The sequence below is a fragment of the Pseudophryne corroboree genome, chromosome 1, assembly GCF_028390025.1.
Source record: "Pseudophryne corroboree isolate aPseCor3 chromosome 1, aPseCor3.hap2, whole genome shotgun sequence".
NCBI classification, from domain to species: Eukaryota; Metazoa; Chordata; class Amphibia; order Anura; family Myobatrachidae; genus Pseudophryne; species Pseudophryne corroboree.
The window spans coordinates 18,385,460-18,409,709 of NC_086444.1; the positions used below are offsets into that span (position 1 = coordinate 18,385,460).

A 24,250-nucleotide genomic window follows, 5' to 3' on the forward strand; every position below is an offset into this window, starting at 1 on the left:
CAGCCACAATCAAAGCTGGTTCATTCATCTGAGGAACATAGCCAGAATAAAGCACCATAATTACCTCAGAAGAGCTGCCTAAAGTCATACCTGCATTTGGATCATCACACCTGGACTACTGCAATGTCCTCTACCCTGGTCTCCCAGCAAATGAATTGCCTAACCAGCCCCATAACACCCATTCTCTACTCCATTGACTGGTTGCCTGTAAGATGGTGAATCTATTTCATGAATGACTTACTGATTCTCACAGTCCAGGGTACCTGAAGCAGCTTCTGATTCCTTTCTGTCCCAATCGCTTACTGCCATCTGTAGATGAAGGGCAATTAGCAGTACCTAGAATCTTCCTGAATTAATTTGGGGGTCTAGCTTTTAGCTTTGTTGTTCTGACTCTATGGATCTTGCTTCCCCACACAGTGCGAGAGGCCCCAACTCTAAGATCCTTCAAAAACAGACTCAAGACTAACCTGTCCCTCACGCGTTTCTCTAATGTCCCTTTAGTTGCTAGAGAAAAAAAAAACAACCCAAATGTTTAGATTTCTTTTTAATACTTAAATCTATTTTGCACAATGTGTAATTTAATCAGCAAATATAAAGCACTGAGACCTCCCGGGAGAACAGCTCCAGATAAATAACAGTATTATTATTGCGACCTGCTGCAGAGAGATGAAACTGAGTGTGAGGAACATATTCAGTTATCTACAATCGCCTCACTTATTTTATTCATCTCAGTTATACACAGCTATACACAGCCGTCCATTTATATTCATGTCCAACGCTGGCTTCATTTGCTCTTTATTAAACATTTATTTAATATCTGAGTAAAGTAAACAGGTTAGTTACATAACGGCAGCTGCTGATGGACCTTTTCCAAGTGCAGCTAATTTCTCGGGATAGTTCTGTGTTTGCCACTGTTCACGCTGGAAGGTTCTGTCCTTTCCTCCAAAGGTGACTGATGGGGCGGCCGCACTTCTGTTTTGTATCCGTACATGTTCTTATGCTATGTCAGTACATTTGTACTAAAGGTCACTTTGTGCCCTGCTGTAACCTAATGTAGCTGTAGATGAATTTAGGAAGTTAGAGACTGCTCTGAAGCAGGTGGCAACCACTGTGACGTTTTCAGAAGTATTGCCAGTACCAGGGCCGGTTCTACCCCTTGTGGCGCCCAGTGCGAGAGTTTCCACTGGCGCCCCCCCCCTCTCCGTGGCAAAACAGTTAGTGTGCGGGGGGCGTGGCTTCATAGGGGAGGGGCGTGGCCAGTTATGCTCACAGTAGCTGTGCCCCCCAGTTGATTTGCCCCCTCTTTATTTGCCCCCAGTAGTTGTGCCCCCTCTTTATTTGCTCCCAGTATTTGTGCCTCCTCTTTATTTGCCCCCAGTAGTTGTGCCCCCTCTTTATTTGCGCCTCCTCTTTATTTGCCCCCAGTAGTTGTGTCCCCAGTATTTGTGCCTCCTCTTTATTTGCCCACAGTAATTGTGCCCTCTCTTTATTTGCCCCCAGTATTTGTGCCTCCTCTTTATTTGCCCCCAGTAGTTGTGCCCCCTCTTTATTTGCCCCCTGCAGCGGACGCCCACACAGCCCACGGCGTCTGCTGCAGCCGTGGAGCGGGGAGCGGAGTGCGGGCAGGCGGCGGTGCCTCCGGGGTGACTGCGGCCGCGCCCCCAGGCCGCAGCGCCCCGGGCAAAGGCACTGCTTGCCCGCACCAAGGACCGCGCCTGGCCAGTACACAGAGGGGAAGACAGAACTCGCTGCATCAGAAACTTCAGTGTTTGGCTAAGGACATGGGGGGTCATTCCGAGCTACTTTTTACAGCCATGCAAACGCATAGTCGCCGCCCACAGGGGAGTGTATTTTCGCTTTGCAAATGTGCAAACGCTTGTGCAGCCGAGTGGGATGAAAAAGTTTTTGCAGTTTTTGAGTAGCTCTGGACTTACTCAGCCCTTGCGATCACTTCAGTCTTTTTGGTCCCGGAATTGACGTCAGACACCCGCCCTGAAAACGCTTGGACACGCCTGCGTTTTTCCAAACACACCCAGAAAACGGTCAGTTGCCACCCACAAATGCCCTCTTCCTGTCAATCTCCTTGCGATCGTCTGTGCGAATGGATTCTTTGTTAAATACATCACCCAGCTACGATCCGCTTTGTACCCGTACGACGCGCGTGCGCATTGCGGTGCATACTCATGCGCAGTAGTAACCTGATCGCTGCGATAAACAGCATCAAGCAATCAACACGGAATGACCCCCATGGTGCAATGAGGAGAGATTTGGATTTATAGGCCATAGTCACACCATCTGGCAAGATAAGGAGCCTGTACAAAAGTGACGGCCTGCACCCATCTTCGAGGGGAACGAGAATACTAACTGAACAGTTTGGATGCTTCATCAAGAACTATTTAAACTAACAGAGGGGGGCAGTGACCCAAACAGTAATAAAGCAATCTGCCCCCCCAACACAGAGGTATTGTTTCTGCAGGCAAAGGGAATAGGAAGGGTATCCAGTTGACAGATAGACAGTGTCTAGTTAGACAGTCAATAGATAGACACCATATGTTAGACAGTCATTAGGTCGACAGGGTCACAATGTCGACATGACAATGGTTGACATAAAAAAGATAGACAAATGGGTTTTAATTTAAATGTAACATGTTTTTGGACTATTTCATACCTTCTCTATCCATGTCGGCATAGAGCTGGTTATAAACCTTGTGGCGAGCGCAAATATTGTCCTTTAATATGTATTTAGAATAAGGAGGGGGTGACACACATTTCATTATTTACAAAGTCACACAAATCACAATTACTTACCCCCTATTATCTTAAGTAAGAATATTAAAAGGTACGTTTTACAATCATCAATTATATCAATTTAATCATCACATATACAAAATATAAAAGAGTGCTCCAAAAAAGTAATCTTTCTTTTTTTTTGGCAACTGCCAATAAGTAGATATTAATGTGATATACAGGCCACAGGGCTGGCTCGAGGCATGTTCGACTCGAGCGGCCGCGCTCCACCCTTAAAGGGCGCCGCACGCTGGCGCCGCCATGTCGGAGCCTGGAGCCGGCCCTGTCCTCTAGCCTGCTGTCCTCCCGCGCCTCCTGCTTTAACACTGTGCTCTGCGCACTATGCGGCTCTGGCGTCTGATGTCAGACACCGGCGCCGCACAGCACGCACAGTTCTGTTTCAGACAGCGGCGCGCACAGCAGCACTCCCCCTCCCTCGGCACAGTGGGGGGCATATCTGGACTGTGGGGGGCGTTAATGTATTTGGCACTGTGGGGGCCTGGGGGCATTAATGTATCTGGCACTGTGGGGGGCATTTTTCTTGCACTGTGGGGGTCATTAATCTATCTGGCACTTTAGGGGGCATTTATCTGGCACTATGGGGGGGGCATTTATCTGGCACTGTGGGGGGCTTTAATTTATCTGGCACTGTGGGGTCATTTATCTGGCACTGTGGGGGTATTTCTGGCACTGTGGGGGCCTGGGGGCATTAATGTATCTGGCACTGTGAGGGGCATTTATCTGGCACTGTGGGGGCATTTATCTGGCACTGTGGGGGCATTACTGGGCCTGGGGGCATTAATGTATCTGGCACTGTGGGGGCATTTATCTGGCACTGTGGGGGGCATTTATCTGGCACTGTGGGGGGCATTAATTTATCTGGCACTGTGAAGGGCATTAATGTATCTGGCACTGTGAGGGGAATTAATGTATCTGGCACTGTGGGGGGGGGGCATTAATGTATCTGGCACTGTGGGGGGGCATTAATGTATCTGGCACTGTGGGGGGAGCATTAATGTAACTGGCACTGTGGGGGCATTTATCTGGCACTGTGGGGGCATTTATCTGGCACTGTGAGGGGGCATTTCTGGCACTGTGGGGTCATCTATCTATCTGGGATTGTGGGGGGCATTAATGTATCTGGCACTGTGGGGGGCATATATGTATCTGGCACTGCTGGGGGGGCATGTCATGTGCATCTGGCACGGCTGGGGGGCATGTCATGTGTAGCTGGCACGGCTGGGGGGCATATCATGTAGTGTTCCCGTGTCTCAGTGCAATACCTGGTGCAAAGTGTCTAACGTGCTCTGCCTGGCGCAAAGTGTCTAACGTGCTCTACCTGTCGCAGTGTGTATAACGTGCTCTGCCTGGCGCAAAGTGTATAACGTGCTCTGAATGAGTCTATAGAGTAAATTTAATATTATAATGAATAAAACAGTGTTTTATTATATACATAAACAGAAATAAATATAAAAATGTTCATACATAAAATGACCCATTAATCAATGAAAAAATCATATTAATATATGATGGTGAATATGACTGCAATAAAACACCTGAAAAGACATAAGGGCCCTACAGACATGCCGATCCACCGCCGAGCTGCCCGACGGCGGATACGGCCGACGGACGACCCGGCGGCGGGGGGGGGGGAGTGACGGGGGGAGTGAAGTTTCTTCACTCCCCCCGTCACCCGGCTCCATAGAACTGCAGGCAAATATGGACGAGATCGTCCATATTGGCCTCCATGTACAGCCGACGGGGGACCAGCGATGAACGAGCGCGGGGCTGCGCATCGTTCATCGCTGGAGCCTCCACACTGAAAGATATGAACGAGTTCTCGTTCATTTATGAACGAGATCGTTCATATCTTTCAAACAAATCGGCCAGTGTGTAGGGCCTAATACATGGAATAAGTCTTAATGAACCTTATTGAAAGGATGCAATGATGCTTAATGATTTTTCAACCGTGCGTCCACAGAAAAACATGAAATGCAAGTGGGAGACTTATAAGAGGTACCTCTATTGTAAATCACTATTTGCAAATGAAGATTCACTTCTCTTTAAGCACATACAAGCCGCATGTGAGACTTCATTTGCAAATAGTGATTTACAATAGAGGTACCTCTTATAAGTCTCCCACTTGCATTTCATGTTTTTCTGTGGACGCACGGTTGAAAAATCATTAAGCATCATTGCACCCTTTCAATAAGGTTCATTAAGACTTATTCCATGTATGTCTTTTCAGGTGTTTTATTGCAGTCATATTCACCATCATATATTTATATGATTTTTTCATTGATTAATGGGTCATTTTATGTATGAACATTTTTATTTTTATTTCTGTTTATGTGTATAATGAAACACTGGGGGTAATTCCAAGTTGATCGCAGCAGGACATTTTTTAGCAGTTGGGCAAAACCATGGGGGTCATTCCGAGTTGTACGCTCGGTAATTTTTTTCGCATCGCAGCGATTTTCCGCTTAGTGCGCATGCGCAATGTCCGCAGTGCGACTGCGCCAAGTAAATTTGCTATGCAGTTAGGAATTTTACTCACGGCTTTTTCTTCGTTCTGGTGATCGTAGTGTGATTGACAGGAAGTGGGTGTTACTGGGCAGAAACTGGCCGTTTTATGGGTGTGTGCGGAAAAACGCTACCGTTTCTGGGAAAAACGCGGGAGTGGCTGGAGAAACGGAGGAGTGTCTGGGTGAACGCTGGGTGTGTTTATGACGTCAAACCAGGAACGACAAGCACTGAACTGATCGCAGATGCCGAGTAAGGTTGAAGCTACTCAGAAACTGCTAAGAGGTGTGTAATCGCAATTTTGAGAATCTTTCGTTCGCAATTTTAAGATGCTGAGATTCACTCCCAGTAGGCGGCGGCTTAGCGTGTGTAAAGCTGCTAAAAACAGCTTGCGAGCGAACAACTCGGAATGACCCCCCATATGCACTGCAGGGGGGGCAGATATAACATGTGTAGAGAGAGTTAGATTTGGGTGGGGTGTGTTCAATCTGCAATCTAAATTGCAGTGTAAAAATAAAGCAGCCAGTATTTACCCTGCACAGAAACAAATAACCCACCCAAATCTAACTCTGTCTGCAAATGTTATATCTGCCTCCCCTGCAGTGCACATGGTTTTGCCCAACTGCTAAAAATTTCCTGCTGCGATCAACTTGGAATTACCCCCACTGTTTTATTCATTATAATATTAAATTTACTCTATAGACTCATTCAGCGCTCCCATTTTTTCTATTATCGTATTTTTGATCTATTGTTGGGGCTGCCCGCCCACAACTGGTGAGCAGCCGTCTGAGTCTTATTTATAGTGTGTGTATTGTGGAGCGCCAATTTCTTGTATATAACGTGCTCTGCCTGGCGCAGGTGTATAGGAGGTTCTACCTGGTGCAATGTGTATTAGCTGCACTACTGTGTGGTGTAATGCGAATTGCCACTATTATGTGGCCGCGCCCCTTCCCCACGAAGCAACGCCCCTATATTTTTGATGCGCGCCTTCGGCGCGCAAGGTCCATGATTTCGAACGGAGCAACAAGCATTACAGTATGTACATCATTTTGCCCTTGTAACTTAAATATATGCCCTCCCAAATGCAAAATGTGCCCTCCCCGTGATCAGCACCCCTGCCCTAAAAAAATCCTAGAGTGAACACTATCATGTGTAGCTGGCACTGCTGGGGGGCATATCATGTGTAGCTGGCACTGCAGCAGGGCATATCATGTGTAGCTAGCACTGCTGGGGGCACATCATGTGTAGCTGGCACTGCAGCGGGGTATGTCATGTCTATCTGGCACTGCTGGGGGGTATATCATGTCTATCTGGCACTGCTGGGGGGTATATCATGTCTATCTGGCACTGCTGGGGGGCATGTCATGTGTAGCTGGCACTGCTGCAGGGCATATCATGTGTATCTGGCACTGGGGGGGGCATGTCATATGTAGCTGGCACTGCTGGGGGGCATGTCATGTGTAGCTGGCACTGCTGGGGGGCATGTCATGTCTATCTGCACTGCACTACTGTAGACATTATGTGTATCTGGCACTATACTGGAGACATTGTGTGTAGCTGGCACTATACTGGAGACATTGTGTGTATCAGGCACTATACTGGAGACATTATGTGTATCTGGCACTATACTGGAGGCATTATGTGTAGCTGGCACTATACTGGAGACATTGTGTGTAAGGAATACTACTGTAGCTGTTATGTGTAATGCTGCTAATTGTGTGCGTAGAGGGGGTGTGAAAATATATTTATTTATAGTTTGATAATATGAAGTTGCAAGGCCCCGCCCACTTTTCCAGGATGCCCACCCACTTTTCCAGGAGGCCACGCCCACTTTTACAGGAGCGCGCGCGTCGAAGGCGCGCGCATAGAGTATGGGAGGGGGCGCTTTGAAATTTTCTCGCTCAGGGTGCTAGTAGGCCTGGAGCCGGCCCTGACAGGCCACCAGGACAGGAAGAAGAACTGAACAAGAACCTGGGAGACTTTAATCTTCCTGATGTAAACTGGGAGGTGTCTATTGCTAGTTCCACTAGAAGTAGAGACATTTTAAATACCCTGCAGGGAGCATCTCTCCCCCAATTGGTGAGGGAGCCCACTCGGAAAGACGCAATATTAGACTTAATACTTACAAATGGAGACAGAATATCGGACGTAAAAGTGGGTAAAAACCTGGGATCCAGTGATCATCAAGCAGTATGGTTCAGCATAAAGACAGAGACTGACTCATCCCATACAAAAACAAAGGTGTTGGATTTTAGGAAGGCTGATTTTGTAGGGATGGGAGAATGTGTAAGCGATTCTGTAGCAGAGTGTAGGAACTTGGAAGCAGTGCAGGAGATGTGGGAAACATTAAAAAGTGCAGACTTCCGGTGGGCGGGGCATCCAGCATGGCCGCTTTTTAATCTCTGTCTGCACAGGGGCTGGAGTAATCTATACCAATCCTCCTTTCCCTACCTCCATGGGAATACATGTGTGTTGAGGAACAGTTTGATAGCCTACTCGCCCCTGTGGACCTATTTTCCACCGAAGTTGAGCCGTTTTACACTAACGGCGTGGATGTCTGCCTGCTTTTGGCGCGAACCTCGGAGGGAACGCACCTGAAGCAATGGAGCGCCGATCACCCTGCCCCCTTCATCTCCTCTGGTCCCTCGTACTGCAGACCCACTCTTTCCAGGTGACTAAATCACGGGCCGCCCCTCTAAGTGCCTCGGGAGGTGACGTTTCCGCCGTGGATGCCCGATTCCCGGGACCGGCCTCTGGTGGCTTGGACTACCGGACAGAAGATATCGTCACTGGGACACCGCAGCGGGGTGAACTGACCTCTACGGAGCTGCAGCCTACCGGGCAGGGTGGTTCCCCTGAACCCTGCCACCTCTCTCCATCAGGGGCAGGAAAGCAGCACGGGCTCTCCCCGTCGTGTACCAGGACCGCCGCACAGTAGATGCCTTGCTGGGACGGCCGAGTCAGCTGAGACTTCCGTAGCCTACCCGAGTCTGTGCCACCGGAGGTGCCTGCGGAGATCGCCACGGCTGTGTGCTTATTTCTGCTGCTGACACCTTCCTTACGGAAAACACCGAACCCACTGCGGCTGTTGTTTTATGCCCCTACCTGTACCCTCGTGAGTGGACGCTGGAGCTGGTGGGATTGTGGGTTTGCGGTGCGGCTGCGGGTCCCTCCCTGCTTGGATCTACAAGGATCACAGTGTCCCATCCCTATCCATGCTGCTGGGGATTGTTGTTGGGGTTGGTGCGGCCGTGCATCTGTTCCTGCTGCCGACGTCCAGGGGAGCCCGGGGCTGCAGTATCCGGAACCATCTGCTGGCTGGTGATCCCGGGGGTGCCTTAATACCCGCAGCCTCTACCCACGTGCATGGCCCTACGGGCACACCAGGTACTAACACTGTTTGTCCTCCCTGCCACTTTTTACTAATAATCACCCCTCTCCTCTTTTGCATTACCCTATACTTTATACCATCCCCCTCCTATGTGAACCTTTTCCTCCCTTGTTGTTTATTTTTTCCCTCCCCAACCGAAATTACCCTTACTTACTCCTCTTTTTTCTCCCCCCTCACTGCGCTTCTTTTGTGCACCAATAGTGTGTTTGGGAGCCTTTCATACACACACGGGATGAATTGGCCTCTCCATTCGAACTTTATAGGGCCCCACTCCCCGATTATATTATATTAGGGGTGTAATAACACTCTCCATTAACTGTGCACAGCCTATAGCCGCTACCCCCTACCTACTCCTGTTGGGGAGCCTACCACATCAATGGGCACTGCGTGGCACCGGCTGGTGCTGCACCGGGATGCCCCACTCTCAGAAGAGGACTTTATATTTCATCTGTCTGGTTACCGGGTACAAGCCCTATTTGCTGTCTGTGCCATATTATTACATGTCCTAATCACATCCTACTCTCTGCTGGTTACCATTGAAACCTATCTGTGCTGTTTGTTATCTTTCTCGCATTATTGAATGTAATACTTTTTTTGTTTTTCTCCTGCGGAGAATTCTATGTGACGTTTGTTATTTTTCTTACACCAAGGATTCTATGTGATATACCTTTCTTCTTCTCTTACTGAGAACTCTATGTGACATTTGTTATTTTTCTTCTACTACGGATTCTGTGTGATATATTTTTCTTCTATTCTTCTCCCGCTGAGAATTATATGTGACGTTTGTTATTTTAATTTGACAATTCTATTCTGTATTGCTTGACATTTCAAATTGTTTTCTGATATGTGTTTTCGCCCCAATCGGGGTTTGCCGTGGCTTGTTGCCGGAGTCATCCCTGTGTGCTCTTTCAAAGGTTATAGGCCATCGTGAATAGCTGCAGTTTTCTTTCTCTCCTAGTGGGAATGCTGTTGTAGTGAAGTATGTTCTAAATAACTTGGTCTGGTTTCACACTTTCACCCGAGCCTGACATATAATTACCTCTGTTTTAATATCCCTGCTTGTAACTGTTGGATCGGTGCCTATAAGAGACACTGATTGTTCTACACCTCATTCCCTAGGGTATGGACAAATACCTCGACAAAGCCATGCCTCCAAAACAATCAAACACCTCTTATAAAGCAGGGAAGGGGAAGGATGTTCCCCCTAAATCAGGTCCGCCCTCCCCAGCTGGGACGGAATCATCTAGCTTATCTAGTAATAAAACCTCCCCCTTGACGGCTAAAGAAATTTCAGATTTTCTTATGCCCTTGCTTGACAAACGATTTGACGACCTACAAGCCCGCTTAGATACGGGTTTAGCTCGCATAGATTCACATGCGACGCGTATTTCCACATTAGAAACGAGAATGAGTAATACTGAGGATCTGGTCCAATCCTGTCAAGAGGGGGTATCAACCCAGGGTAAATATATACAACAACTGCAGGATAAAGTTGAGGACCTGGAAAATAGATCTCGTAGAAATAACGTTAGGTTTAGAGGTATTCCAGAGTCCTTGACGGGCCAAGCCCTTTCCTCCTATCTTAGCGTGGACCTCCCCACCTCGTTGGGAATCATAAATGATATTGAAGTCCCACACATCGAAAGAGCCCATAGGTTGGGAGCGATGCAGGACGGAGCACGGAAGCGTTCCCGACCAGTCATTGACCGCTATTTAGATTACAGGGCTAAGGAACAAATTCTCGCTGCGTACCGTAAAACTAGAGAATTGTTAGTCAAGGGCCACCAGATCTTGATATTTCAAGACTTTTCGGCAGTCGTGGCTCAGAAAAGAAAATAATTCTCTGACGTTTGTTCCCACTTACATAATAAAAATATCCGATTTGCCTTGCTGTACCCAGCCAAACTGCGGGTCTCAGAAAATGAAATCAGATGTTTTATAAAGTCCCGGAGGTGGCGAGGTCTCATTTTCTGACTCACAGATCCCCATCAAGGTCGTCCATTAGTTAGGGTATCAGTCAGTGGGGCGCAATAGGTTGAGCAGTTCGGGTACTCCCGCCTCGGGCGGATATGTGATAACCTACCTTATATTTCTTGTTCTAGTTGTTACTGTACTTAATTATAAGTATCCATTCTTAATAATTCTGTAATTACTTTTGTTAGTGTTCAGTGTGCGCACCACTAGGCCTAGTTGGTGCCCACCATGGTTTTGGTTGTTAGGAAAATATTAGAAAATAGAGTTATGAGTCATTATGGTTCACTATTGATATCTTAAATACTACGACTGTGCAATGCATTTCATGTTACACTGGTGTTTATGCTGTTGAAATCTATGCTACACTGGGGACCTTGGGTTAGGAGGGGAGCCGCCATTGTACACTTGATTTTACTGATTATCTGTCAGGTATTTCACTGCCCTGTGGGGATTGGGTAGCTATGCTGTCGGCAGTTTCTTCCTCGTCTGAGGTATTACCCCTGAAACCTATACATTTTCTTCCTGGAATGTTGGAGGCCTTAACTCCCCAGTCAAACGACGCCGTGTGGCCACGCACCTTAAACGCTCTCACCCAGATGTGAATTTCTAACAGGAAACGCACTGGCTGACGTGCGAGGAAAATGTGTTAAAAGCTCCGTGGCTTGGTTCTTGTATCGCTGCTCCCTTTCGCACGAAAGCCAGAAAGGTAGCCATACTTTTTCAAAAAAATCTTCCTGTTACTGTTTTGACAGAAGTCATTGATCCCGAAGGCAGATACATAATAATGGATATAGAGCTTTTTCATTCTAAATTCACCCTTGTCAACTTGTACACCCCGAACGTTAACACACACGTATTTATTCAGGATATCACCCACATTCTTCAAGGCAGAACTAACTATTCCCTGATAGTGGGTGGGGACTATAACATGGTGGACGACCCTACAGTTGACAGATCACCGATTATGCCGAGAACCACTGACTCCCATGGCAGACACATGTTGGCATTTCGAGACTCATTAGACCTTTCTGATCCATGGAGATTGCTGCACCCAACCGACAAAACACACACCCATCTGTCGCTGGCACATGGGATGTTGTCTCGTATTGACTAGTTCCTAATTGCCGATGACTTGATGTCCCAGGTTGCTGGGGTGGATATACTCGACATATTGATCTCTGATCATGCCCCCGTCACGCTGGCTCTAACCCATCCTCATATGCATTCAACAGATCGTATTTGGCGATTCCCACAATACCTGGCAGACTCAGAGGACTTTAAACTAAACTATATCTCACATACCATTGGACTAATTACGTTGATGAAAACATAGATTACTGGGATAGACCCGACATCTTCTGGAATGCCTCTAAGGCAGTGATGAGGGGTCACATTATTAGCTATGTCACCCGAACAAAAAAGGGAATCCAAACTGGAATACAGTGCGTTAAAAGCAGCAATGTCTGTGGCTTTTCGAACCTATACTTCTACACCAACGGATGCCACCCTCACTGAGTACAAACAGGCCAGGCGCCTGCTTGAAACTTATTTAGCCACCCAGGCGAAACACTCCTTAGACTTTACCAAAAATACATTTTATAGATGGGGCAATAAGGCGGGTAGATTACTGGCGGTCATTTACCGACCTCCCAAAAAACGACATACTATAACTGCTATACACCACCCAATGTCGGGTCATATTATCACCAAATCTCAAGAAATAGTGGCACAATTTCAAACCTATTTTCAATCCCTGTTTAGTTCGGCACAAATAGATACTGACATACAAACACAAATGCTCACAGATGAGGTACTGCCCCGCTTGACTCGGGACCAGAGAGAAGCCCTTGTGGGTAATATAACGGCGGAGGAAATTAGCACTGCTATCTCCAATTTGCCCCATGGTAAATCTCCAGGTCCAGATGGCCTGTCGGGAGATTACGGTCGCATATTACAAGCCCATATTGTTCCCGCTTTATTAGAATTGTTTTGTGCTATACATGAAAGGAGTTCTCCATCTCCTCTCTTTAATGAAGCGTTTATTACACATATCCCTAAACCTGGTAGGGACACCAACTTCCTTTCCTCATACAGACCAATTAGTCTATTAAATGTCGACTATAAATTATTGGCTAAAATAATGTCGCTGCGGCTTCAATCCATTCTCCCTGATATCCTCACCACAATACAAATGGGTTTTGTGACTGGCAGACATGCGGTTAAAGCAATCCACATGGCACTAGTGGCGGTGGCGGCATCCCAATCTCCATGTACAGACTCGAATATGCTTCTTAGCTTCGACGCCAATAAGGCCTTTGATATGGTCTTGTGGCCACATTTGTTTGCTGTGTTGGAGAGAAGAGGTTTTGATGCGGACTTTATTAACTATATACGCTATATCTACAACAAACCATCTGCCTCTCTGTTGATAAATGGGCCAACGGTTCTTTTTAGGAAGGGGCACCCGTCAAGGATGCCCTCTATCGCCGCTGCTATTTAATTTGGCCCTCGACCCGTTACTTAGGACATTACATGATTGGTCGGTTTTTCGGGGTATAAAAGTGGGTGGACAGGAAATAAAACTGTCAGCCTTTGCTGATGATATCCTTGTTTATATATCTGACTCCGAGCATTCCCTTACTTTGATCCTAGAAAAAATCCAATTATTTGGCCACATTTCAGGTTTTAGTATTAATATGGACAAATCTAAAGCACTATTGTTGTATAGCAATGTGACATGTCCGCGTTGGACCTCACATTTCCCCTTACACTGGGTGTCCACATATATTACATATCTGGGTATTATGGTGCCACGGTATATGTCTGAACTATATAAACTCAACGTAAGCAAGGCCATACTCACTCTAACTGATGATATTAAGAGATGGGAACGTCTTCCACTGTCATATTTAGGCAGGACTAACCTGCTAAAAATGGTGGCTATACCACGCATACTGTACTCATTGCAAACGCTTCCCATACTGCTGACTAAGCAGGACGCACAAATAATTAACAAACTTATGAGAACCTTTATATGGAAGGGGGGCCGGGCACGTATCGCTTTGCGTAAACTTGTCCAACCTAAGTCCAATGGAGGTATCAACTTTCCAGATGTAGTAGTTTATAATCAAGCCGCACTTCTGAGACATTTAAGAGATTGGCTGCAAAACAGCTCTATATATACGAATACATCCCTAGGACAAAACTTTCTAGCGAATATAGATTTGACATGTTTTCTCCACCAACATGATTGGGAAATACCGGACCATGTTAAGTCTAACCCACTCTTATGGTCTACTAGAAAAATGTGGCACATACTGCGCCACAATGCGAATTTGAATCAATATCACTCCTTACACCTGCCCCTAATTAAAAACCCGGAATTTCTAGACGGCATGGCTGCCCACCCTTTGCAGTGTGGAGGGAGGCTGCTATAGTATAGATTTGTTCAGTGGTATCTGTGGAAGACCACCATCTGCTTACTTTTTCGGAGGTTTCAACGAGACATGTTGTGGTCGCTTCGTCTCCCCTTCCATTTATGCAAACACAATTTTACGTCAGACATATCCTTACACATTTTGCGGAGGGGGACTGGACTAACTCTCTAGATAGCCTCTTAATACACCCTGTACCAAGTCACAAGGCCATATCCATACACTATACTTTTTTGAGGACAATATTACATCATGCTACTGTGACAGGTGGCATGTCCAAATGGTTGGCTCACTTTCCTGGACTGACCATACCCGCGATGGAAAAAACATTATCTTATTCCCGAAAGGTCCTGCCAGCAAGTATGTATACTGAATTATTTCTTAATGTGTATCATAACACTTATCTATCCCCGCTACGAAGTTTCCATATGGGAGTGACGGAAATACATTCTTGCCCAAAATGCCACCAGAGTGAGGCAGATACTTATCATTGTTTATGGGCATGTCCGATTGTGCAGTATTTCTGGCATCTCAGGAGATATGCGGAGGCTAAATTAATAACTTATGTGCCCTTTACCCCCGAATGGGCAGTTTTGGGTATCATTGATCCCACTCTCCGAATGCCATCGGAATGTAAAAAATTACTGATAGCCCTCAGTGCGGCAGGGAAAAAGACGATACTACAGGGATGGATAAATAGTACGCCACCACAGATACCATTATTTTTGAACAAACTGCACCATATCTTCAGGATGGACTGGGTGGAAGCCATTGTAGATAGAGGTAAACAAGTAGATTGTTTTTTTAATCTCTGGGAATCTTATATCTCCACTTTGCCCCTCAATACGCGGCTGCAAATTCATAACAGCCTAAAGAACACTACGTGGCTGCACAAGACCAACCTGTATCTTTGGTCTGAGAACAGACGAATATGGCGGCTCCCCTCACGGTTACTTATATTGTTTATAATACCATGAGTGAACTAAATGATTGACTACACACCATGTAAAAGTCTTTGTCATTAGATGTATGTGAACTTACTGTAAAATTCACAGTTGTAACCCTTTTGCATTACTGCTTTTATAGTCTCTGTACTTTTTGTTCTGTAATGTGATATCCATGATGTCTCAATAAAAAAATGTTTATTAAAAAAAAAAAGTGCAATATTAAAGGCAACAGACCTTTGTATCAAAAGTGTTAGGAAAAACACAAGGAAAAGGAAGCCAGTGTGGTGTGCGAAAGAAGTAGCAAATATTGTGAAAAAAAAAAGATGGCTTTTAGTAAATATAAGCAGACACAGAATAATGAAGACAAAGAGACATATATTGTTAGACAGAAGGAGACTAAGGCCCTCATTCCGACCTGGTCGCACGCAGGTGGATTTTTGCAGTGCTGCGACCAGGTAATCGCCGCCTACAGGGGAGGGGGTTAGAGCTGTGCAGGGAGCGATCGCTTGTGCAGAGAGCTGCACAAACAAAAAGTTTGGGCAGTCTCTACACAGCTCAAGACTTACTCAGCCGCTGCGACTAATCTTCTTGGAGCTGACATCAGGATCCCTCCCCGAAAATGGCTGGGCATACCTGCGTTTTCTTCGTCACTCTCTGAAAACGGTGAGTTGTCACCCCCAGCCGGCCTCTTCCTGTCAATCTTCTTGCATTCGCCGCTGCGAATGCTTTCTTCATTCTTGTCATCCCTGTCTGGCGACGGCTGTTACCGGGCAGCGATGCGCATTGCGGCCCGCGCGCTGTTGATACCCGATCGCACGGCTGCAAAAAACTGCAGCGTGCGATCAGGTCAGAATGACCCCTAAGAAGGTAATCAGATGTGCAAAGGCACAAGCTGAGGAGAAAATGGCCCAGTCAGTGGGTAAAAGAGGCAAAATGTTTTTTAGGTATATAAGCGAAAGGAGAAAACAAAAGGCAGAATTATAAAACTAAAGACAGAGACTGGGAGTCTTGTTGAAGGAGACAATTTAATAGCAGATCATCTTAATAATTATTTTTGCTCAGTATTCACTACTGAGAGAGAGGGGAAGGGGCCACAGTTAAGTTGCAGGGATATTCAGGAAAATGAAAGTACATCTCAACAAAGATAATGTCCCACTGATAAGTGCTTATTTAAGTGAGGTGGTAGTCTGTGATCGATTAAAAAATGTAAAGATTAATAAGTCGGAAAGTTATTTTGTGTGGAACCGCACTAGTCGAACAATTATTATAAATGCTGAGATAATTAAATAATGAAATAATGAAATACCAATATGCAAACAGTTGAACAGTTAACAAATAATTCTTAAACTGTTATTGATTGGCGGTGCTCCCAGGAATTTTGTAGGTGAACTACAATATGCAAAGAAAGGAGAAAAAGACAAAAAACCCTTTTGTTGGGAGCACTCTTTTGTTATATGTGAAGTGGTATGTGTAGCGAAAAATATTAAAACTTAACCTTTAATAAATCCTTGAATAAAAAAACTTTTTTGGTCAAAAAATTGAGATTTGTGTCAGATGTTATCTGTGTATACAAAATCTTATTTAACCTTTTTAACAAATGAGGTATAAGATAAATGAATAGGTGAAAATATCAAAGAGGTGGTAGAGGATACCGGATGGTTTCTTAAAGTCCCAGGTATCCAGGAAATCACTGTGCATGCCTAAATTATGGATATCTTTGGTAGGAGATATAGGCAGAACTTCTAAGGTTTATAAACAAGGAAATCAAGATGTAATAATAATAGAGCTGTAGGGTAGTTAAACTTCCCTTAGTGGCGGTGGGGGGGGGGGGGGGGGGAGATTAGGAAAGGGGGAAGAGGAAGGGAAGGGGGGTTTGGAAAGGAAAGGGAGGGTTAAGGGGTATTGGATGGAGAGTGGCCCACTGTACCTGGTATTCTCAGGAAGTTACCCGTCCTGATACTGACCAGGCCATGCCTGCTTAGCTTCCGAGATCGGACAAGATCGGGCATATTCAGGGTAGTATGACAGTGGGCCGATGATGGAGAAGAGAGGAAAGCAGGGAGAAGAGAAGGAAAGGAGGAGACCACCACTAGTTCTGTACTTTAATAGGTCGGTGCCATATTAGTCTGAAATAGTTTTTCCAAGTAAGAGAGTGTGTGGAAATTATTCTGAGTTATAGACAGCTCTTTTCCTTAAAAGTGGCCCACTGCACCTGGTATTCTCAGGAGGTTTCCCTTCCTAGTACTAGCCAGGCCATATCTGCTTAGCTTCCGAGATCGGACAAGATCGGGCGTATTCAGGGTAGTATGGCCGTGGGCCGTTAGTGAAGAAAAGAGATAAGTCACACTCTGCTTATTGTACTCTGCATAGATCACGACCAAAAATAGTCCGAAGGTTATTTCCAGAGAAGAGTGTGTGGTGAGTAAGTAGAAGTAGAAAAGGAAGAGAAAATCATAAAATGGAGAGGTGTTAAATATATATATCTCAAAAATTGGGAAGATAAATGATCATGGGAGACTCTACACACCGCTCAAGTGATTACTAAGTGATAGTATAGAGAAAGTACTTTCAAAAAATTATGTATATATATATATAGCAAATTCAGTGCACACAGGTATATTAAGAGCTCAGGGCTGGCTCACACTGAATTGTAAAGCATACAATCAATGAAAAACACTGGAGAATGTGCACTGTTATTTGCACCATAAGTAAAAGAGCAAAACAAAAGAAGGATTAAAGAATGTGCACTATTATGACCGCAGCAATCATCCCAGTTTCGACCCGTTTAATTAAGCCTCCCTCCTATTTTCTATCTGCCCATCATTTAATAGTCCTTTCTATCTGCTAAGCACCTTCGATATTGATAGCATATTAATACATGCATTTTTATATTTTCCATATTTCTCTTTATATTTCTCTCTATGCCAGTCTCTCCCCATCTCTATCTATCTATCTATCTATCCTTCCCTTGTCCATCATGGCCGAAACATTCATTCAGTACAAAGATCTTATTGGTCAATCCTGCCATCTATCATCTCTTCAACGACTACTATTGGTCAATTTGGTACTCATAGCCTGGTCACAGGAGAGCAACAGATAGAGGCTCTCGTGACCAAGCCTACCTAGGTGAAACGTACGTCGAGCGGCGTCCTTCGTGACGTCACCGCGGCAACGCCCAGTCCGGAAGCGGGCGGCCGCGTCTCTCACTGTCAGCGGGTGCACGCCTGGGGGATGTCTGATCTACACTGGCCGCACACAGCGTGGTCGCGTTAAGTATAATTTTGGATCTCCAATACCAGACTTACTTTCTTTCCCCCACAAACAATATACTCCTGCAGCGGCAATATACAGCTACAGGATCACTGTACAAAGTACTTACTGACTGTACCATCTCCCCGCCCATGCCTCTATGGACATCATTTATCGACATGCTATTTTGCTATTTACTATAATTTATTTCTCTACTGCATGTTTTCTACCAACTTTAGCATTTGATTGTAAGATATTCCTATGTCAGTTCCTAAGGTTTAAGCAATCTCTCTGAGAGCCAGCCCTGAGCTCTAAATTTATACTATGTGATTCATCTTTTTAAGTATTTTCTAATGCTATGTTAGTCCCTAACAGGGGGTCATAAGGTTCAAGTAATTGTCTTGCGAGCCAGCCTTGAGCTCTAAAACTTATATATTTATTTTTTGACTCATTATTTCTATTCCTTTATTCATGGAACAAACAGCAGTGCACATTCTTTAATCCTTCTTTTGTTTTGCTCTTTTACTTATGGTGCAAATAACAGTGCACATTCTCCAGTGTTTTTCATTGATTGTATGCTTTACAATTCAGTGTGAGCCAGCCCTGAGCTCTTAATATACCTGTGTGCACTGAATTTGCTATATATATATATATATATATATATATATATACATAATTTTTTTAAAGTACTTTCTCTATACTATCACTTAGTAATCACTTGAGCGGTGTGTAGAGTCTCCCATGATCATTTATCTTCCCAATTTTTAAGATATATATATTTAACACCTCTCCATTTTATGATTTTCTCTTCCTTTTCTACTTCTACTTACTCACCACACACTCTTCTCTGGAAATAACCTTCGGACTATTTTTGGTCGTGATCTATGCAGAGTACAATAAGCAGAGTGTGACTTATCTCTTTCCTTCACTAACGGCCCACGGCCATACTACCCTGAATACGCCCGATCTTGTCCGATCTCGGAAGCTAAGCAGATATGGCCTGGCTAGTACTAGGAAGGGAAACCTCTTGAGAATACCAGGTGCAGTGGGCCACTTTTAAGGAAAAGAGCTGTCTATAACTCAGAATAATTTCCACACACTCTCTTACTTGGAAAAACTATTTCAGACTAATATGGCACCGACCTATTAAAGTACAGAACTAGTGGTGGTCTCCTCCTTTCCTTCTCTTCTCCCTGCTTTCCTCTCTTCTCCATCATCGGCCCACTGTCATACTACCCTGAATACGCCCGATCTTGTCCGATCTCGGAAGCTAAGCAGGCATGGCCTGGTCAGTATCAGGACGGGTAACTTCCTGAGAATACCAGGTACAGTGGGCCACTCTCCATCCAATACCCCTTAACCCTCCCTTTCCTTTCCAAACCCCCCTTCCCTTCCTCTTCCCCCTTTCCTAATCTCCCCCCCCCCCCCCACCGCCACTAAGGGAAGTTTAACTACCCTACAGCTCTATTATTATTACATCTTGATTTCCTTGTTTATAAACCTTAGAAGTTCTGCCTATATCTCCTACCAAAGATATCCATAATTTAGGCATGCACAGTGATTTCCTGGATACCTGGGACTTTCAGAAACCATACGGTATCCTCTACCACCTCTTTGATATTTTCACCTATTCATTTATCTTATACCTCATTTGTTAAAAAGGTTAAATAAGATTTTGTATACACAGATAACATCTGACACGAGTCTCAATTTTTTGACCAAAAAAGTTTTTTTATTCAAGGATTTATTAAAGGTTAAGTTTTTATATTTTTCGCTACACATACCACTTCACATATAACAAAAGAGTGCTCCCAACAAAAGGGTTTTTTGTCTTTTTCTCCTTTTTACACACAAGATTAATAAATCGCCTGGTCCTGATGGAATTCACCCAAGATTTCTTATGGAGCTTCACTCTGAACTTGCAAGCCCGCTATTTTTGATCTTTACAGATTCAGTAATATCAGGTATGGTTCCTAAAGACTGGCGTATAGCGGAAGTAGTGCCTATATTCAAAAAGGGAAGTAAAGCTGAACCAGGTAATTATAGACCAGTTAGTCTTACATCTATAGTGGGGAAAGTATTGGAAGGTATTCTAAGGGATAGTATTCAGAAGTTCCTTGAAACCAATAAGCTTATTAAAAGGAATCAACATGGATTTGTGAAGGACAGATCATGTTAAAACAACTTACTTGGCTTTTATGAAACAGTAAGTGCGAACCTGGATCAGGGTAAAGAGGTGGATATAATCTATTTAGACTTTGCCAAAGCTTTTCGACACAGTACCACACATGCGACTTATCTACAAGCTACAAGAAATAGGGCTAGGTAGCACAATATGCACTTGGGTCAGAAATTGGTTAGATATTAGGGAGCAGCGCGTTGTGGTTAATGGATCATTTTCAAATTCTACTGAAGTGCTAAGTGGTGTGCCACAAGGGTCTGTACTTGGACCACTATTGTTCAACATCTTCATTAACGACCTAACAGAAGGTCTAGAGAGCATGGTGTCAATTTTTGCAGAAGATACCAAATTGTGTAAGGTTATAAATATGGAGGGGGAAGCTGAGTCTCTTCAGAACGACTTAGTTAAACTAGAAGCATGGGCAGCCAAATGGAGAATGAGCTTCAATACAGACAAGTGTAAGGTAATGCACTGTGGTAACAAGAACATAAATTACACCTACCTACTAAATGGGGTAAAATTAGGAGATTCTGTACTGGAAAAAGACTTAGGTGTCCTCATAGATAGCAAACTAAGCAGCAGTAACCAAAGTAGGATTGCAGCAAAGAAGGCTAATAAGATATTAGCATGCATAAAACGGGGAATTGATGCTAGGGACGAGAGTATTATACTCCCATTATATAAATCACTAGTAAGGCCACATCTTGAATACTGTGTGTACAATTTTGGGAACCATACTACAAAAAGGATATCCTGGAGTTAGAAAAGGTTCAGAGGACTTCCGGTGGGCGGGCCGAACGATCCGGCTGCTTCTCCTCAGAGCTCTCCCTCCAGGGATCCCTATTAGCCCAATCCAGTGGCTTATCCTGGACCAGTGACCCTGCAATTACACCCGCGGGGCCCGGAGATAACAGGGAGCGAAGTGGAGTGCATCCCCCCTGCTTCACCCACCGGAGTCCGCACACGCTGTGTGCAATATATGAAGGCGGCCATCTTGGACCTCGCGTAGGATCGAGTCCAGGCTGCCCAAGGGACCCCAGGCCATTTGCAGCATCCCGCTGTGTCCCCTGACGACCCTCCAGATCCCACACCGCTGACCAGCGGCACCCTCTATCCAGGTGCATGCGGTAATGATTCGCCCCGCCGCTGCAGCGGCTGCGTCCCCCTGATCCACTATCTGGGATCTCTGTGCGCCCTGAGCCCCCTGCCCACATTGAGGATACGCAGGTCTCCAGCCGTCACTGCACCACACCACTGACCTGGACTGTCGGCCAATTGGCGCTGGTGGCGACGCAGGCACTCTGCCATCCCCTGCCTATGCCTGTACAAGAAGCAGCTACTCTATGCAACAAAGGCCTCTCAGGTACCGCGCTGGTCGCTGCCTGAGCTCTGTCCTTGCAGCTGCCACAGGTGGGCATTCTTATCCCCCCCTCCCCCCCCCCCCTGCTACACATGAGCCTGGCTGAGGCATAATCTACCTCGGTCATCCTGAATACACTCAACATTGTGCTTTTGCCTCTGGCCTCCTCTCTCACCCCTGTGTGGCCTGACAATTGCCCTCCTGAGGCACCAATAATCTTTTGCTATACGTCTACACCTTTTTCATTCTCCAAGTGATGGACTTTCCTTTACCCTTGCTGGGCGGCGCTTGAATCACATTTCCTGCTATGGAAAAATACGTCACCAAAACACTCTGCGCGAATAAGAATTCTAAAAATAAAAATAAACCAGCAGCTAAGGATAAAGAGTATAGCCCTATTCAGCAGGGGTCTCCATCCTCTCCTGGTAGAAGGGACGCTGATGACCTGTCCCTTGCCGACGTCCGAGCTAGCCTGTCCTCTATACAAAAAGCTAGAGAAATCTCAGATATCATATCACCTCTCTTGGACGCAAAGCTGGCGCCTTTGCTGGAGGCCATCACATCAGCGGCAGCTCAATTGACCCAACACACACAACATTTGTCAGAGGCCGAGGACCGAATATCCACCTTAGAGGATGATCAGCATGCGATCCAGTCACAACAGCAATCACACGACAACACTCTAGTGGCCATGACCGATAAAATCGAAGATTTAGAAAATCGTAACCGTCGGAACAACTTGCACCTGATTGGCCTTCCAGAATTGGTCAGACAGAAAGATCTACTGGACTTGGTTACTCGCTGGCTCCCTACAACCCTTGATCTTCCCCCCACACCCACTTCTTACCTGGTTGAACGAGCACACCGCATCCGCCCCGATAGACAATCCTCACAATCCAGTCACGTCCTAGACCTGTAATTTTCAAGTTACTAAATTATCTTGACAAAGTGAAGATTATGGAGGCCTACCGCAGAAGTTCTGACCTCCGCTATGAGGAATCCAAACTTCTGCTCTTTCAGGGCTTTTCTTTCCAAGTTTCGACACGCAGAGAGTTCTCCCCTGTATGTAAAGATCTTTTCTCCAAAAACATCAGATTTGCTCTCCTTTATCCTGCAAAATTGAGAATCTTCCATGCCGGCAAACAACACTACTTCAACACTCCGGAGTCTGCTTGAAACTTTCTCAAGTTTCTACCCACGTCACAGTCTGATTCTCGGATGCACGATGCTGATTGACATTTCTAAAATCAAGTATTTCTTCTTATTTGTCTTATTTCATCTGTTTTTCTTCTCCGATGGATAGCACTCTGGTGATTATTTACATTTGGCTCTTACAGCCACTGTTGTATGGGAATCTTCCTTACCCATTGTGGTTGCAGGGATGGCGGGAGGCTCTTCTACCATCTTCTCTGTCAGCCCTTTCCTCTCCCCCCTTTTCTATTCAAACTAAGGTTTCTGTTATATATGGATGGTTATTACAACTGTCATATTGGGTTCAAAAATTCAAAAATGTCTTGACTTGTGGCCTAAGTTACACTGGTTAGTGTTTTTCACATGTACTTTGATGTTTTGTTATATGTTCATTGTGACTCCACGTTTTTCCTCAATGTACCACTTTTGTCCTTCCCCTGCTCGCTGGGACGGGGGATTGGACTTTCGATTGTGGCTTCTCCTTCTGTGTTCTATCGGACTGGGTATTGGATAATGCCAGATCCTAGAGATGCTGAGACCTCCAGAGATGGCTCAAAAACGTCTCTTAAGTTAGTCTCATGGAACATAGAGGGCTTGAACACACCTATCAAGAGGAAAAAAGTATTGAATCACCTCAAAAAATTCCATCCCGATGTGGTGTTTCTACAAGAGAGGCACTGGCATCTTACTGATCCTAATAGACTTAAAGACGCCTGGGTTGGTGACTTCAGAAGTGCCTCATACACCACCAAGGCAAGAGGAGTACTACTCCTTTTTCGTAAATCATTGCATTACGAGATTAGGGACGAATGGATAGACCCGGAGGGTCGATTTTTGTTTCTAAAGGTTGATGTCGAGGGAGAGCGTTTCACTATGGCTTGTATCTACGCCCCCACAGGGCCAAATGCTTCTTTTTTCTCAGACATCTTTGTTAATCTACAGGGCTGGGTGGAGGGCTCCTTGATTCTAGGGGGGATCTCAATATTGTCTTGGACCCATTTTCAGACGTGTCAGGTGGTCTCAGACAGTTGGGTTTGAGCAGATCTATTCCACCACCATTGTCCCTAATGCTAGACTCCCTACAACTCCTGGACCCATGGAGGTTTCTCCACCCTGACTCTAGGGAATACTCTTTCTTTTCACACCCACATAAAACATTCTCTAGGTTAGACTACTGGCTGATATCTGCCTCATTAATTCATAGAGTAGAGG

The 24,250-nt window shown here is 45.3% G+C and overlaps 4 pseudogenes; 2 read left to right on the plus strand and 2 right to left on the minus strand.

The window, feature by feature from the left end:
- Positions 1 to 16,971: 16,971 nt before the first annotated feature.
- LOC134945255 (5S ribosomal RNA) lies at positions 16,972 to 17,089 on the minus strand (annotated as a pseudogene).
- A 167-nt stretch (positions 17,090 to 17,256) lies between these two features.
- On the minus strand, positions 17,257 to 17,374 carry LOC134934969 (5S ribosomal RNA; annotated as a pseudogene).
- Positions 17,375 to 19,239: 1,865 nt separating this feature from the next.
- On the plus strand, positions 19,240 to 19,357 carry LOC134936025 (5S ribosomal RNA; annotated as a pseudogene).
- Positions 19,358 to 19,524: 167 nt separating this feature from the next.
- LOC134942487 (5S ribosomal RNA) lies at positions 19,525 to 19,642 on the plus strand (annotated as a pseudogene).
- The last annotated feature ends 4,608 nt before the right edge of the window (positions 19,643 to 24,250 follow it).